The sequence below is a fragment of the Odontomachus brunneus genome, unplaced genomic scaffold (genome assembly GCF_010583005.1).
Source record: "Odontomachus brunneus isolate Ranch 3 - 2012 unplaced genomic scaffold, Obru_v1 Obru_scaffold_107, whole genome shotgun sequence".
In the NCBI taxonomy this organism is placed as follows: Eukaryota; Metazoa; Arthropoda; class Insecta; order Hymenoptera; family Formicidae; genus Odontomachus; species Odontomachus brunneus.
The window spans coordinates 1,114,539-1,131,393 of record NW_022639557.1 but is presented as its reverse complement, the minus strand read 5'-3'; the positions used below and the strand labels follow the sequence as shown (position 1 = coordinate 1,131,393).

Here is a 16,855-nt window from a genome sequence, read left to right as displayed (position 1 = left end):
TTACGTATGCGGAATATAATCGCTTCTTATTATCTTTGTGAGACTTAGGCGGATCTGAGGGAAAAACTTGGGTCAACATTTGACGACGCGTGTTATCATCTTCCTGGTGATTGCCACATGGAACCGTTGCTGCGGTTGCGAGATGTAGCGCAAATACGCATGCACGCGTCAAAATCTATGCGTACGTGTCTACGCGCGTCTTCCTTGCGCAGAGTATATCCGCAATACGTCGGTAGTAAATAACACAAGGTATGCTAATTGACGTAGACGAGACTCGACGGACGATGCGACTTTCCACGCGTTTTCGCGAATTTAACCAAGCTACATGACAATTGAGCTACATGCCGATTTTTCAGCAGCAGTTTAAACTTAGAATTTAAACTGCAAAAAGTCTCAGTTTAAACTACTATGGAGAGAACGATCCTCAGAGAATATCTCTCGGTTGCATCGTCAAAGTGGAATTCGCGTCTCGTTATCGGCAGCAAGAGGGAATTACAATGTCTCGCGGTGTCGCACAGTTGACGAAAAGGCACGTAGTCGCTTTAACACTAAATATGGCGAGATTGCCGGTACAAAGTAAACATATTTATAATATATATATATATATATATATATATATATATATATACATTATTTACTCTTCGCGGATCGCACATACGCGCGAGCAGCGTGTTTGACAAATTTAATATCTCCAGTATTAGCGCTGCCGGCGAATGCATATTCCATTCGCAACTTCCCTTATCAACATCCGTGAGTGCGAGGTATATACTCCGGTTGTGCATTTAATGAAACGCTGATAACAATATTTCCGGCTTGCACTCAGTAAGAATGCAAATGTACTTATTACTTTTTCAAAGTGGACTGAAACGTAAATAACAAAAAGGATTAAAACTGGAGAGAAAGAAAGAGAGAGAGAAAGAGAGAGAAAGAGAGAGAGAAAGAGAGAAATGTAATTATAAACCGCAGTATTTATTTATATGCATAATTGTAAACAGAGTTCGTGCACAAACTGACATGCAATCGAATTATCATATTACATTGGCATTGCGTGATTGTTAAAGTGCATTGAACGTAAGTTAGTTTTTTCGTTAAATTGACGTATAATTTATAATAAAACACAAATTTTTTAGGCCAATTCAAGACATTTTGATATTTTGGTAACAATGCCGCAAGTGAGAAGTGACCCGACTAATAAAACGTCGCGCAGAACAATAAAGCATTCAATATAGATGTCGAAATTTCGATAACGCTTCTCGATTAATTTCCCGGGCGCAATGCTACTCTATATTTTCGGCACGAAGACGATGCAGCTCGATCTAAAGTGTCCCGGCTCCATTTCCGCGTCGTCGTCGACGTGGAAAGCTGTATTTTCCGAGGCGAAAAATAGATACCGTCTATGCCCGTAAATCAAACAGTGTTATCTACCTTAGCTAATATCTCATCCGGTTAATAACGATATTTCAGTCACTCGCTGTCTCTTCGATACGCGCGGATACACACAAATTTCGGGATACGAATTTGATACGGTGCTCAAGAGAGTCAGATTCTTTTTAACAAAAATCCGCTTTCTCAATTTTTTCTCTCATTTCTCGCGAGAATTGATCATTTTCATCAATTTTTAGAAATTCCTTATTTTTTCCGTTATTCGGCTTTTTGTCTAAATAAGGCAGCCATTATAAAGAATGATACGTGACTTATGCGGTCGCATAAGTCATATATCATCTTTTAGTATTGCTGCACGCATCTGCATACATCTGGAAATACAAGATAAGATGATTCGTTATGCACGACGATGTGAGATCTAAGCTAATTTTAAGTTCATAAGCCAATCTCAATCCGATCGTCTTTCCAAATTTTTTTGTCTTATACAGGGAGAATATTATAGTTTTTTTTTCGTCTGAATTTTTCTCAATTTTGCTATGTTTTTAATACTTCAGGAATAAACTTTTAAAATGTAGAACCCAAAACGCGGATAAAATGTATCCAGGCCAAATTTCCACATGTTACCGTTCTTAAGAGCATATTTTTTAATAACTTTTTTCAGCTTCATTGAATTGCAAAAACATTCATGGATTTATATTCCTCGATATTTTCTATATTGATTCAAAACAAATATTTCGACGATTTTTTCTGAAATTACGAGCAAATGAAAATGCGGCGGATAAAATTAACTCATGCATAGAGTCTATATTTTTGATGCTTATGATTCTAGGGTTAATCATGTCTATCTTGTTAAGAAACATAAAAAACTTTGCTAAAAACATAGTAGATTTCGTTAAGAAGCAAAACAAGTGTTTTTTTAATAGTATATTTCAGTAAAATATAAGTAGCAATGAAAGAGAGAGAGACATGTATGAAATGAAAAGATAGGTTGAATTATCTGCAAAACGTTAATCTATTCCTCGATTACAAGGTCCTAGAATAATTTTCACTATTAAATTCCCGTCGCGTACGCGCTGAAATGTTTTACACACGAACATTTTGAGGAATCGGTTCCCAATGCGCTAATTCGAAATCGATTCGGCGATCCACTTTTTAATGTGCAAACGACCCCGCTGCAGATGCATAGCAGGAGATGCTGCGCAGCACGAAATGCTGCGCAGCACGATAGCAAGAAATTTTAATCACCGGGTCCGGGGCGAAACCAGATCCGGGTAAGATGTGGGTCAGCCATTGTCCCTGCGAAACTAAACGAAGGACACTATGGTTGTCCAGGATGCGACTAGTCGGTATCCGCATGATAATGAGTCAGAAATGAACGGCTCGTGTTCCGCTTACTCGGGAGTACAATAATTAAGTTAATTGAAAAAAGAAGTACGGGAAGTCTGAAGTGCGCGAAATTTTGCAGCGGCGCGAGAACACCGCTGCGTGTATTGTCTCTCGCGCAAATTTATGTCAGGTGTTTGGCCAGGATCCAAGGATCCTGCGAGTGAAGCGTCGTGAACTCCAGAGAATTTCAGGATCGCCGGAGTACAATGGTACTTCACCACGACGTGCTATACGCGCGCGTTCATACGCGTCGATAACGCGGCATGCTATGTTGTCCCCTCGGTTAAATGTCAAGCGAGATAAATCCGTCGTCGGTCTCCACGGCATTTATAAATATTCAGAGTTCCTCAGGTCTCGACACACACAGAAAATATATCACATTCTTGAGTCGATCGCGAAAACACGCCGACCATCACCCCCGACTCGCCGACGGACGGGCGGTTGGATTTGTGAAAACGACGTCCGGTTGTGCCTTGCGGTATCTCGGAAACATTCACCGAACGTCTCGGCTCCTTACGTAATCCTCAGACCCTGCGGCCAAACGTCGCCCACAAATAAAACTTCTGCTCGAACTTCCACTTCGCGAGTCATCGCACCGAAAATATAACCGATTCTTACGTCACCAGTCGACAGCAGAACGCTTTTAATACGATGTACACGATCCTGTCGTAGTCAAATTTGATTACTTGGTTTTTTACGAAGTAAAACCAGCTGAAACATTTTAGCCGCATAATTGGATCGCATCAAAATGAAAATCTCGACAAGTACGCGAATATTCTCTGTTTGCTTAAAACTTTCACGACGGGTACGAGAGATTGAACGACGATCAACGATACGACGGGGAACTGTGAAGAGTTCTGTACACTCGAATCGATATTTGGGTTTTGCGTCGACTGTCAATCTCATCGGACTTGAAGAACTCGATGGAGAATCTCGAGATGCAACGTTGTATAAACTATCCTACTCTCTTAAAGTGAATCAGTGAAACATTATTAAAAGCAGTAAATATACACTGATTTGCAACTATAAGTACAGCACTGAAACTGCTCAGTGCTACACTTAACTGATATCAGTGACTATTTACTGATTTACTTTAAGAGAGTAGCTATAAATTTATCGTATGATCTTCATTAGATGGATCCTAATCATTTATCTAGTTTATATAAAGTGATGTTACCGCAAATCTTAATTATTAATAAGATCCTAATTATTGATAATTATTAAAAAATTCTAATGTCACATCGCGCTGTGTAACTTATCAGGGCCTGACAATATCACCTTTCACAAACCAGGTGACTGATCAAGATCAATCTGATTAGAACAACGGGGTAAATTTCTAGTCGGAATTGTTTATTGATGCTACAAATGGTTACTACCTTCGACAAGTACTTTGTTGAGCATAATTAAGGAATTATTTAATACTCCATCTTTTCAATAGAGTATTAAGTCTTCATATCGAAGCTTATAGAAGAATTTATTTAATAATCATTTGATATCCGATTACGCTAATAATCCACTTGCATTTGATCTGTTTTAATTCTTAATTACATCAAGTAACATATTAATTATGTAATTTACTCAACTGCAGTTGAAATATTGCAATAAGCAAATATTAAATAATCTATTAATAAATATTAAATAATCTAATACATAAATGAAACAACAAATTATACAACTTATATATTGCTGACTGAAATTAATAATAAATATTCAGCGTTGGTGGAATATATTAAGAGTCGAATTTTTCGCGCAAATTGAATATTAAATCATTCTCGAACACACAAGTACTTGTTTAAGCCTCACCACACGGGAAACCGCAGTAAATATCCACTTGTAGCATTAAGATAGCTCAATAACCTGCAGTATCGTATCTCGAAATTACTCATAAATCCTTCAAGCCTGGTACTTACAGGATTAATACATGGAACCGAAATTTCGATTCGGATATAACTGAGCTTATTTCCTCTCTCAGCGACGTTTATAAGCCGTCATATCGAATTTAATCTTGAGGATGACAACTTCATTTTATGCATTTTGGAAGTCACATTATCAAAAGAATTTATTTAAAATTCATTAATTCGCTTATCTTAAATTATAATCGTTGTTTTGTCTTTCATTTTATTTTTAACGTAGTTTTCATACATAATTTTGAGGGCGTCCTTAAAAGTAAATTAGAAGGAAATTTACACCAGTACGTTTGGGAGGCGCTTAATGTTACTGCCGGGATTAAAGAGGACCATCTGCCGCTCTTTAAACAGCAAGCTGTTGCCTATTTTGACGTCGTCGAACACGACCTCGCGGGTACTTAGCGATAAACGAGATACTACTCGGGAGAGTCGAACGCGTCACACGTGACGTATCGTCTCCATGATTCATCTCGTTCAATGCGCGCATTACATCATCGAGAGAAGGAGACACTAAAGTGCAATTTATGAGAGGCTCATCTAATCGGTATTCCATTGAGCGCTGCGGTTTCTCGCAGTTCCTCGTTACATGCCTCTGACGTCTCTGACTATACGGTCACGCTTAATTAACGTTACCGTGGAATTGCATCGCGCGCGCCGAGAGAAGCACAAGCGAAACAACGGTTGCAATTGATAGATCGTGGAAGGCAGCGCGACCCGATTGTCTCGCGTGGCCCGGGTCAACCTATTTTCCGAGCTGGGAAAAGCGTTTCGCTCGTTTGTGACTTCGATCGCGCGCTTCGATCGAATCCGTCGCGTACCAGGTCAACCGTGCTGTTTCGCGCGCAATACCGTGCGATATTCGATGACAGCGGGCGGAAAGAAGCACGCGGGAGGCGAGAGGACTCCCGCCGAACGGGACTCTATTCTCGTGTCGGGACAACGCGCCCGGCACACACAACAGCTGATCTGCATGGAATCGTTGACTCACTGTCGAGTGACAGACGCTTCAAGACGTGACACGCGTGTCGCATGCGGTGCGGTTGACGCCATCGCCGCGCTGGATGGGGCTAAATGGAAAACGATGGTACTCGACGTCGCACCGCTTATCGCGTGAGTTTGATTCCCCGTGAATGCATTGTATCCGGAAGCAGATTCATGCACATGCGAGATTCAAAGTTTCATTCACAGCTTCGCTTTCAGGGATCTGCTCTCCAAGGTACAATCAGTGTATTATTCACTGAAATGTTATACTTAGGACTGGTAATTCAATTTTAGAAGTGCACGGAAAGAACGTTCGGCTGAATTAATCAAATTTCTGGTGAAATATGAGCGAATCAGCAAATTCCAGGTGAAATTATCAGAATTTCGTTCACATATTTCACCGAAAATTTAATTAATCCAACTTTTTTTTCTTTCCCGTATGTAGCACTGAAATCAGTAAAATGTGGTTGAAAGTTAATAATTATTTAATAATTAGCTGAACATTAATTCATTTTACCGATTCGCTCTGAGAGAATGTATTCCCCGAAAGAGTGACTTTTCTCTTATCACTAATTACAACTTGCTCTCGCGGAGTGCTCATCCAGATATTCTTACATCGATGTGGAAATATTGGCTTGTCAAGTGAAATTCGCTTTGCACGATTTAGAATTCGCGATTTAATTAATGGACTTAATTAATCAGTGCTCAACAGAGCACAGTACACGCCAAATTTAACGCATTGAATGTGCACGCGCGTACTATTGTCGAAGATAATTTCTGCACACGCTTTTCACCAGACCAGATTTGATCGCAAAGTATATAACTCGACCTGTTGTATAATGATGTCCCGTGTGCGACGATGTCGGGGGAGAGAGACATATTTGTATAAGCGATCACTTATTTACTTATTCATGAGCTCATTATTCGCTCGTGACAAGTGAACCCGCGGTAATCAGCATTAGTGGGAATATATCCGGAAAATGACATGGCTTGTCGTGTTCGCTGATCCTTTTGACGTCGGCATAATCTCCATTTCAGCTGCGTAAAATTCCAACGAACACGGCGTCGCGCAGATAGCGCGCGACGTACGCGTGTCCACGTGTCGTTGAATGGGTCACAGGTCGACGACACGCGTACGTCGCGTACGGTTTCGTCGTTTGTACAATGGTAATCCAGGATTCGCTATCGGTGACGTTCCCAGCCAGTGAAACTGTCCGCGCTTGTGTCCCATCAAACGCCAAAACGAAGCGTGCGCTGCAGTTATTACGAAGGTACTGCTTCATTTTTCTTCCTCTTTTTCCTCTTTTTCCTCACACAAAATCGCATTTAAAAGTTCCGATAATAAAAAATAAAAGGAAAAACTCATTGAAGGTGCGCGAATACCTGATGTAGCTCGACTCGAAAATACCGTAACAGGAACAAGAATACATTGTCGACGTCTCGTCCGCGCGCCGTGCTCTGAATAACATTATTAGAGAGCTTAGAGTTTCTCCCGCGTCGAAGCGAAATACGTCTAGTTCGTCATCGCCCGCTCTTGTCTACGCTTGTGTACCTCTAATCCGATCTTAATTGCGACATCTCTTGTTTATCCGGATTTGCGCCGTCGACGTAAACGTTCTAACAAACAATACCTCGTTCAGCCGGTAAAGCCCTTTAGCGAATATCGCTGTGTCACACGAAACGTCCTCGAAACTCCTCGACAGCGGAGAGTCACTTGATCTGACGTTTGTCATGCAGGATGAAAAATATAACACTTCTCGTGAGCATCATTTATAACATACGTAGCCCAACATAGAGATAACGCGAATTTGGCTATATCTTTAGTACCGTATTTCAGAGTCATCCTTTATTAGGATGCGGAATATGACAGTATATTATTTGATAGTGTGCCAAAGTGAATATCTTTAGTGTCTCTGTGCGTTTATTGTTTTGAGTGAAATGGAAGATTTAGGTTTTATCGAAGGTTATAAATCGAGGCTAAAAGTTCCCTTCAGATTGCAAAATCAAAGGAGAAATAACGAAAATGTTCGGTTCAGTTTTTGCTGGTGCGATCAAACACAAGATCACTCGCGGAGTTCAATTTGGCGTACTGTCAAACAAAATCCAATCGACAGATCGTTCTGTACCGTGACACTTGATCTAACAAAGGAAGAATCTGAAATACAGTAATAAAGATTTGATTAAAAATTCACGCTATCTCTCTAACAGGCTACGTACTTTGTAAACAATTCACGTAGCTCTGTAACGCGCATTGTTCTTCATTCGCAAAAATGCAGAGACGCAAACGAATGCGGCTCTCAGAGACTTTCCCGTGGACGTGAATGCAAATTCTCTCGTAACGTAGCGAATGCTCGTCCTTGACCGAAACTCTCACCCACTCGCCTCTGTGCTGAAGCTCACTGCTTCTGCTTCGTTTTGGCAAATGATATTGCCTCCCGCCAAGTTGTGACACAGAAAGGTTCAAGGATAAAAGCGAAGCGAGTTAAGTGGCTCGCTGGCGCACAGCAGCGGGAACATCTTGCCGCACTATCAATGTGACATGAGACGTGTCAAAGATCCACTCTGTCACCGTGGCCGCGATAACGAAGCCTGGGAAAAATCTTCCAGACGATGGAACCAATCTTGAGCTTCGCGCGAGCTTTACGAGGTGATCCGCCGAAACAGCCACCCGCGTCTTTTAATTTAATCTAACACCCTCGTTTGTCGCACGTGCAACTTCTCGCCCTCTCAGCATCAGCTAGGTCGACTCGCTTGAGAGGGAAACTCGATTTTATCGGGTGGCAATAATTAAATCTACCAATAATGTTTTTCCAAGCTGCGTCGTATAACACACGTACACATGCGCGCGCGGATCATCAATCTTGTATAATTGTCCTCGTGCTTCGTAAATTTGTCATCGCGAAGCTTAACGTCGATCCAATTGTAATTCGATTTACATCGTAGCGGTGTTTAAACGCGATTCAGGGCATATTCCGTCGATTATGCAAATGACGCCGCCGCGTATAGCTGTCACGCAATCGCGTCGGCTTATTATTCTATCGAGATAAAACCGACAAAATACACATAGCCTTTGCGAGTATGTCGCTATTATGTTTAGATCAAATCTGACAAAACCTCTTGTCGATCACTGTGAGAGTCGCCAGGCAATTAATGGAGAGCGTCGACGAGAGCGCGGCCATTGTACGGAACTTGTTGTGCCTCCGCTGTTTTACAGGTTGACGTAACCTGTACGGGGTTATCCAAGAGACTTCCAGACTGCGGAGGCTGCGGCAGGCGCCATGGGCATCGATCTGCTCGACTGCACCTTCCCTCCGCCCCGGCCACCCCCTGCGCCGGGGATGATTCTTGCTGTTCTCTCGCGCTCTTAAGCGAACACGATATTTTTCCTCCCACATATCGCGCACAGACGATACAAAGAACTAAGAATATCACTTGCCTAAATATGTGATTGCCACATCAAAATATTAATGTTATTTCTCGCTCATGCATACAAAACGGTTGATAGTAATCGTAGTGGAAGTAGTACAATCATCCTCTTCATTGCCTGTCCATACGTGCTGGAGTGGTACTCTCAGTGAAATATGACGTAACCTACGAATCTTTCATCCACAGTATTTGTTCTGCAGACAACAACAAAGAGAGACAGCAATGGCTTTTTTTGACTGAGACGACTATACATGGTCATATTTATGCAAGAATGATCTAATCCACAAAATTATGACTTTTATTTTACTAGAGAATAGTTTATACGTCTTTCTATATATATATAAAATAACAAAGACCCAAGCCTAAACTCATAAACTTAACTAAAAAACAGTTTTCATTTTTTACTAGTTACTAAAACTAGTTCTGCTAGTTTCTTACCCATTTTTTAAGAATTAAACTTGTCAGTAAATATCCTTAGAAAGAAAAAAATTCTCCATGCTGATTGACTGCTTGAATGATTGCGAAGAATCTCAGTGCTGTTCATACTTTTTAAATCATGTATCAATTATCATCTTCATTCTTGTCGAAGCATACTTCATATGTGAGTTGGATTATTCTTGTATACTTATAGTCATATATGAGGATATACTAATTGAATATTACGTGCCATAAGAACTGTGGCTATGAAAATTATATAGATGGGCATATAACTACACTTTTTAATGCCATGTTTAATTTGAAATCACATAAATTTTCTCTCCAACTATAGAACCATAACTATAGGTGTAATAACTATAACTATATTCTCCGTGTATGCACTGTACACACTGTAAAGTACAATGAGCGAAACAGCGATAGTCCTTTACGCCAATCGGTTTTTCCTCGACGCGCGTTTTATCGGGACTTTTCATCCACCACCATCGATATCGATATCATTTCATTCGAGCGTGGCTAAATCCTCTAGCGACACGTTCGAATTGGTGTGCACAAGACTCGATGTAGAATCACCTTGCGGCGAATTTCGAGACGCTGCGGAAAGTGGCGAAGGCCGCGGTAATTCCGAAGATTGGAACATTCGTGAATGAGATTCACCTCCCGCGGCAAAATTTCAAGTCCGTTGAAGTTGGAGGTAGTATACCGTTGTAAAGACCTCAGATTTATTAACGGTGTTCAAGGACTTGATTAGCTATTGACTACGATGCGTTCGTAATAAGAAAGTATTCTACGGCGAACTTAAATTGGCATGTTCGCCAAAAGGGAAACGAGACATCTAGTTTAAGTGATCACAGGACCTTGACAGGAATAGAAATTAAGTAAAATTATGGAAAGTTGTAAAAAGTTCTAAATTAATGGGACTATGAATTTCATGTTATGTATATCTATTTTAAGCACACTTATATAACAATATAAATTATTAGTATAAAAGAAATTAGATTTTATAGTGAATATTAACATCACTGTGTCCATTTCAATTTTGTTCTACAGAGAAATCACGCTTCAACGATAATTATCCTGGCCTCAACAGGAATTTTCTGAAATCAATATTTGTTGTCAACATATTTGTTTTATTCATTAGAGTTCTAGCTGTTGGCTCACGCGGCATATTTTACAAAAAATAATATTTCGCAAAGTGGAAGTTATAAAAAATCACATTTGATTTTTTCACTAAAAACAATTAAATTCTCGTAAAATAAATAAATAAAAAATGGTTTAGGAATTTACAGGAAGTCCTCGGAAACCGATAACTGTAACCGATAATCCTAACGAATAAAAAATGTATTGATACTGAATTCAGATAACTCCTGTTAAGGCCAGAATGGTTACCGTTGATTCTTTTGCAGAATAGAATTAAAATAGACACAGAATAATGTTAATATTCATTATAAAATTCAATGTTTTATATCAAGATATTATTAATAGATATACATAAGGAAAAAACTCATATTCATATTAATTTATAATTTTTACAACTCCACAAATTTTTTACCAAATTTTTTTCTGTCAAGGTTTTGTGACTTAAAGGAAAAACCTACAAAGCGAATAAATTAATACAGAAAAAGACGCGACTTTTGCGACAAAGAATATTCAACTTTCATTTTAAAGGGATTTACAACACGGTGCGCAAACGATAGTAAAAATGCAAAGGGATTTAAAAAGAGGCCTCAAAGAATACGCAGTGAGTAAGATGAGAAATCTCGGTCATTGAGTCACTCTAAATGGTTCGAAGCTCAAAGCATTCTTAGAATGAAAGGTCGTAAAAATGGTAGTAAAAATTTTGTCGATCCTTCAGAAAATATCTCTCTAGTTTTGGCTAATAAACAATTTTGGCTTTAACAAGTTTTGTTAACAAATTTTCCTTTCTTTTTTGTACCTTAGAAAATACGTCTCTATTTTCTATACGTATATGTATCGATCGAAGATAATAAAACAGCGACATTTGCGAAAGTTAATAGCCAATAAAAAGTTAGCACTCGAACGATATAGCCTTTCCCATAAATGTCGTCGTTTGGAAACGTATAAATGCTGCAAGGGTGTCATACGGTAATACCGTACGGTTTATTTAAACAATAGTACGTATAGCGCGTATGTAGGATGTCTTTCAATATTATCAAATCATGTTAAGACCTTTCTCTATTTTTCCATTATAAATTAATTCTCTTGTCAATTTCAATTCATATTTAATTAACAGAGTGTTATGATATCATTCAAAAGTCACAGAAAGTATCAGCAAACAAAAGAGCTGAAACGTAGAGAAGGTAGTGGTGCAATATAAACAGAAAATTTATGGTAATGCCATTAGTAATCTAACAATACCGAGAAGAACTTTTTCACGGAAACGTGACGAGCAAACGTCTGTTTTTCTGTCTTTTGTTTTCACGACGTATATCCTGGCCACGTCCAAGTGTCGGTCGAAACAGAAAATCGAGTTTACGATTTCCACTGCGACGAGAATTTTCATTTCTCATTTTTTACGGACGCATTACCAGCGCGCGAGGAACAAAGTTTTAACAACGCGATCAGAAGCACGCCAGTTGACATTTGCGTATGAGATACCCCGTGAAAATAATTGGCCTTGTGCGGAAATTCGAGAAACGAGTTTCGCGCAACAAAAATGTCGACTGTGTGAAAATGCGTAACTACAACATCGCGCACTCAATAGCAATCTGATAATGAGGGCAATAAACGGTCAATCTACTTGACATTACGCAACAAATGCGTGCATTTGTAAAGACAAACGTGTGCATGTAATGAGGCAGAGCTGATAATTCAGTGATATATTGTAGGCTATTATTCATCCGGATACAATAGCACCGGGTGTCGCTATGACCTAATTTACAGTTGACTATTACTGCAATTATCGACGAATATTGAAACTTCGCGAACCTGCTCGTTTCTCTCGTCGACATACGTCCGTATCAGGCTTCCGGACAGACAGGCTTCCTGGTGTGTGTGAAATTCGATTCCTTCGACATTGATCCAATGGTTCTGCATGAACTCTCTCTCTCTCTCTCCCCTCCCTCCTCAGCTCATACTTGATCTCTTCCTCTCTCCGAGCACGAATAATGATCAAAAAAAACGCGAACGAATAGTAATCAAGGCATATCAGGCTGAAAATGCTACCGAAAGTGACTCGTTTTAAGAGAAAATCTCAATTTTCCATGAGATTTTTACGCGAATTCGTCGCGAAATGGGTCATCGAGCTTATATTTCGTCGGGTGATTCTATGCATTTGAAATTCACGAAAGAAATTGTTGCGCTGTCAGTCGCGACACAATTATATTAGCGCGAAGATACAAGTATTTCAATATTTCGCAGCTCTCCTCTCTCTCTCTCTCTCTCTGATTCTCTCTCCGCTTGCAACATGCCGGGTTATATATTACCGATAAAATATTCTAATCAGATCACCGCTGTGTTTACCGCGAGTAGAACATTCGTTTGCTCTCAGTGCACAAATTACATGGTCGCGCGCTAACGACCAATATCTTTGTATCGCGTGTATACATCGTTCGATTGTAAATTCGCAATTCTCCTCATAATAATCGCTTCTGTCACGTGTCTCCCGCTGTGATCGACGCGAAAGACCTTTTAATCTCGCGATTTGACGACGCGGGTGAAATTGCCAGCGGCAGGCAATATCGGAAAACACTTGTCGCCGAGGTAGAAAGGGAGAGAAAAGGATTTATTTTAATCCTAGAATATACCCTAGAATATACCCAAGGACTGTTATATAATAAATGTATGTATAAGGTTATATTACATATAAAATATATAATTATTGCATGAGTTACATAAAATATTTGATGGTTATGAGATGCTGTAACAAATTTAAATTAATATATTTAACTTTGAGGAAATATTTTAATACTTTGAGAAAATTACTTATCGGCAAATAATTAGTTAAATAGAGAAATATATTAATGGATTAAAATATTTTTTGTTATATATACATGTATGCAGCGTATTATTATATCTAAAAAGATATACAAAAGAGAGAGAGAGAGAGAGAGAGAGAGAGAGAGAGAGAGAGAGAGAGAGAGAGAAAACGAGTGTACGAAGGAATAAATCGCCAAGAAAATAAATCGTCGCTGCGAAGGGAATCACATCTGAGTGACCCATCGCGCATTATTTACCGCGTGTTCGCTCCCCTCACAACCGCTAATGGATCATAAATTCAAATCTCGTGCATCGTGGATTATGGTCACCTTTGATAAAAGCAAATCCTCTTTCGGTTACAGATGCTTTGTTACATTATCCTTCTGGCACTAATATTATACATTTGCTCCATACATACTGCCGAAATTATTTTCGCGGTTAGACCGCGGAATTCAAGTGTGTTCGCGGTTGACGCAAAGCGCAGCTTCGATATATGCTATGTGGGTTTGCATATATATATGCGTGTGTGTGTGTGTGTGTGTGTGTGCGTGTGTGTGTGTGTGCGCGCGCGTATGTCTTGTTTGCTGTGAATAAACCGTAGCTCGTGGTGGTCAAACATGGAGAAAAACATGGAGAAAAACATCCTCCATCTCAACGATCTCTTGTTCACCCCTCACGCGTGCGAGAGATTCTTTCCGCAACGCTATGATTAAATGAAGCGAAAGGTTCTCCCCGTTTTCTTTTATCACCGATGAAACTTTTAATAGGACGAGTCAGCGACGTCAATTCCAGTGGTATCGACTTCGTTTGTTTATCCGCGGTAGGACTCAAAGGTGATGCGCGGCGTAAGCTATCTCGTGTCAGCGGATCCATCGGAAAACGTTTTCCCAATTTATTCAGGCACCGAAAGTTCGCGCGGCTACTTTTTTCCGGATAAATCGTGCGCAACATCGATACGCACGCACACATTGTGATGTGTATACGTTATCCCATTCACACACGTACACAGAAACACAGCCATTTGATGCGGACGCGGAATGTTCCCGTGAAATCCGAAATTCAATTTTAAAAAGCTCGCAGTTAATGAAATAGTCGTGTGCGTTTTCATTTCTCCGTGGGCGCAAACACTCTTTGTAGCAGAAATCGGGAGGGATCAAATTTAATCCGCCCGATATGGTTGCGCGCCAGCATGTCGCGCGCTCGACGAGCGGAAAGGCCGCAAGTTGTCGAACGGATTTCATACGGAGAACCCCCCGCTACGCGACACAAATGTGCGCACTTGCCTTTACCATTACACATCGCTCCATCGATCCTGTTCAGCATTGCCACATACGCTCAACTTGCGGAGAATGTTTTCAGCTCCCGTATAATGAGGTGGTAGTCATCGACGCAGGAATATATGTGGCCCTATTCCGGGTGCATAGCGTACGTTAAGAATGCCCTTTTAATTCTGCGTCCTGTTTTTATACGAGCGTCATGTATAAAGTTACTTTAGCATGAGAGTCGGGAAAGCATATTTAGCATTCGATACATGGGGAAAGGAAGAACATTTTTATTTTAAAAACATCTCTATTTCTAACATGTGAATCTGAAGATGAGCATAGCATTAAATGAAGATAAGTTAGTTACATCAATAAATTTTATGCGATATAATGAAGAATAATATATTTTTATTATCCAAAAATAATATTCATAAATGAAAAGTACTAAATATTGGATTGAAAATATGAATTTAAAAATGTCGGGAAAAAATAGCATTAGTATTAAAATAATCACACACATATTCTACTTCTCATGTGAGGTTAAAATAAAATTATGTGAGGTTATAATAAAATTATGAAATAAAATAAAAATATTATAATATAAAATTATAAAAAATAAAAAAAATAAAATTATTGAAAAAAATATAAAGTAGAATAAAAATAAAATTATAACATTATTCATATTTAAAATTTTCAAGATTTAAAAATTCTTCCAATAAAATTATGTATTGTTGCTTATTGTAACATTATTTATATTTAAAATGTTCAAGATTTAAAAATTCTTCCAATAAAATTATGTATTGTTGCTTATTGTAACATTATTTATATTTAAAATGTTCAAGATTTAAAAATTCTTCCAATAAAATTATGTATTGTTGCTTATTGTAACATTATTTATATTTAAAATGTTCAAGATTTAAAAATTCTTCCAATAAAATTATGTATTGTTGCTTATTGTTTGAAACAGCGCCTGCGAATTTGCTAATGTTTTGTCATAGATAGATGGTTCAAGGGAAATTTGGCAAATTAAGAAAAAGGAAGCCTGATTCAAATCTTGATGCCTCTAATAAATCTTTATAATGTTCACAGTAACAGATAATGTTCACGGTATCCGAACGAGTTTCATTGCGAAAAGATTTTTCTCGCAACAAAAAATACGCCAAAGAGTGTAAGCGAAGTAAGGCTCGCGTATATATAAAAAGCAACATCGGTGTTGCTACAATCGAAGCACAGTCTAATGAAGCTAAATTTGGTGAGAGATCACGAATAAGTGAGAAATGAAGTGTGCTTCAATTTCACGAAGGAAGGACTGCTTTTATTCAAAGATGTGTCTTTGATAAAGTCAACATTCGGAATCTTCACGAATATTCCGTGTATTATTAGCTAGAATTTATGTATAAACTGATATGTAGGAAAGAGGCACGTACACTGAACAAAATTAGAAACAGTGTTTACTCTTAGCGGATAGTATAAGAAACTGTGATCACCTGTTAACTATGTGAGATTGTTTAGCTACTCGTTGAATGCCGAAATATTCGAATTCAATTTCCGATTAGTATGAGAAATTATTAAACTTGAACACTTATGTACGAAACAATGATTATTAATTTGAGTATTTAATTGTGAGTAGGTACTAATTGTTCTTCTGTATACGTGTATAAGAGAATAAGATTCTTAAATGTATTCTAGAATAAGATTCCCAGACGGATTCGACGGGGGAAAGTCTAGTTAATGCTCTAAGAGGAACGTTACGATATTAGAAATATTTTCGTTCCTCGAATCTTCGCTATCTTCGGTCGTGATGATGGACAGGCTGATTGACGTCTCGACGGAAATAGGACGAAATAATAGAACGTTTGTCTTCGTTCTCGCAAAGGAAAAGCAGATGTTACTGTATTAATTAGCGAAGAACGCTGTCAAATCGACCACGTGGAAGGATACGATGAAGTTATCTTCTTCATTGCCGCGAAATCAGTTATTTCAAGGCAGACGAGAAAGCTTTCTCTATAATTGGCTTTTTTTACAGCTCTGCTGCATCGCAAGAAAACCACCCCTGCGGGAAATTTTGCTTCGCTAATCAAACTCTATATTCCCCATTCTCTCTCTCTCTCTCTCTCTCTCTCTCTCTCTCTCTCT

General features: G+C 38.9%; 1 protein-coding gene across 1 annotated transcript in view; it reads left to right on the top strand.

Annotated features, from left to right (window-relative positions):
* The window catches only part of LOC116849114 (calcium uniporter protein, mitochondrial), a 69,360-nt gene that overhangs the window by 1,069 nt on the left and 51,436 nt on the right, over positions 1 to 16,855 (top strand). The gene's annotated exons all lie outside the window — the stretch shown is intronic.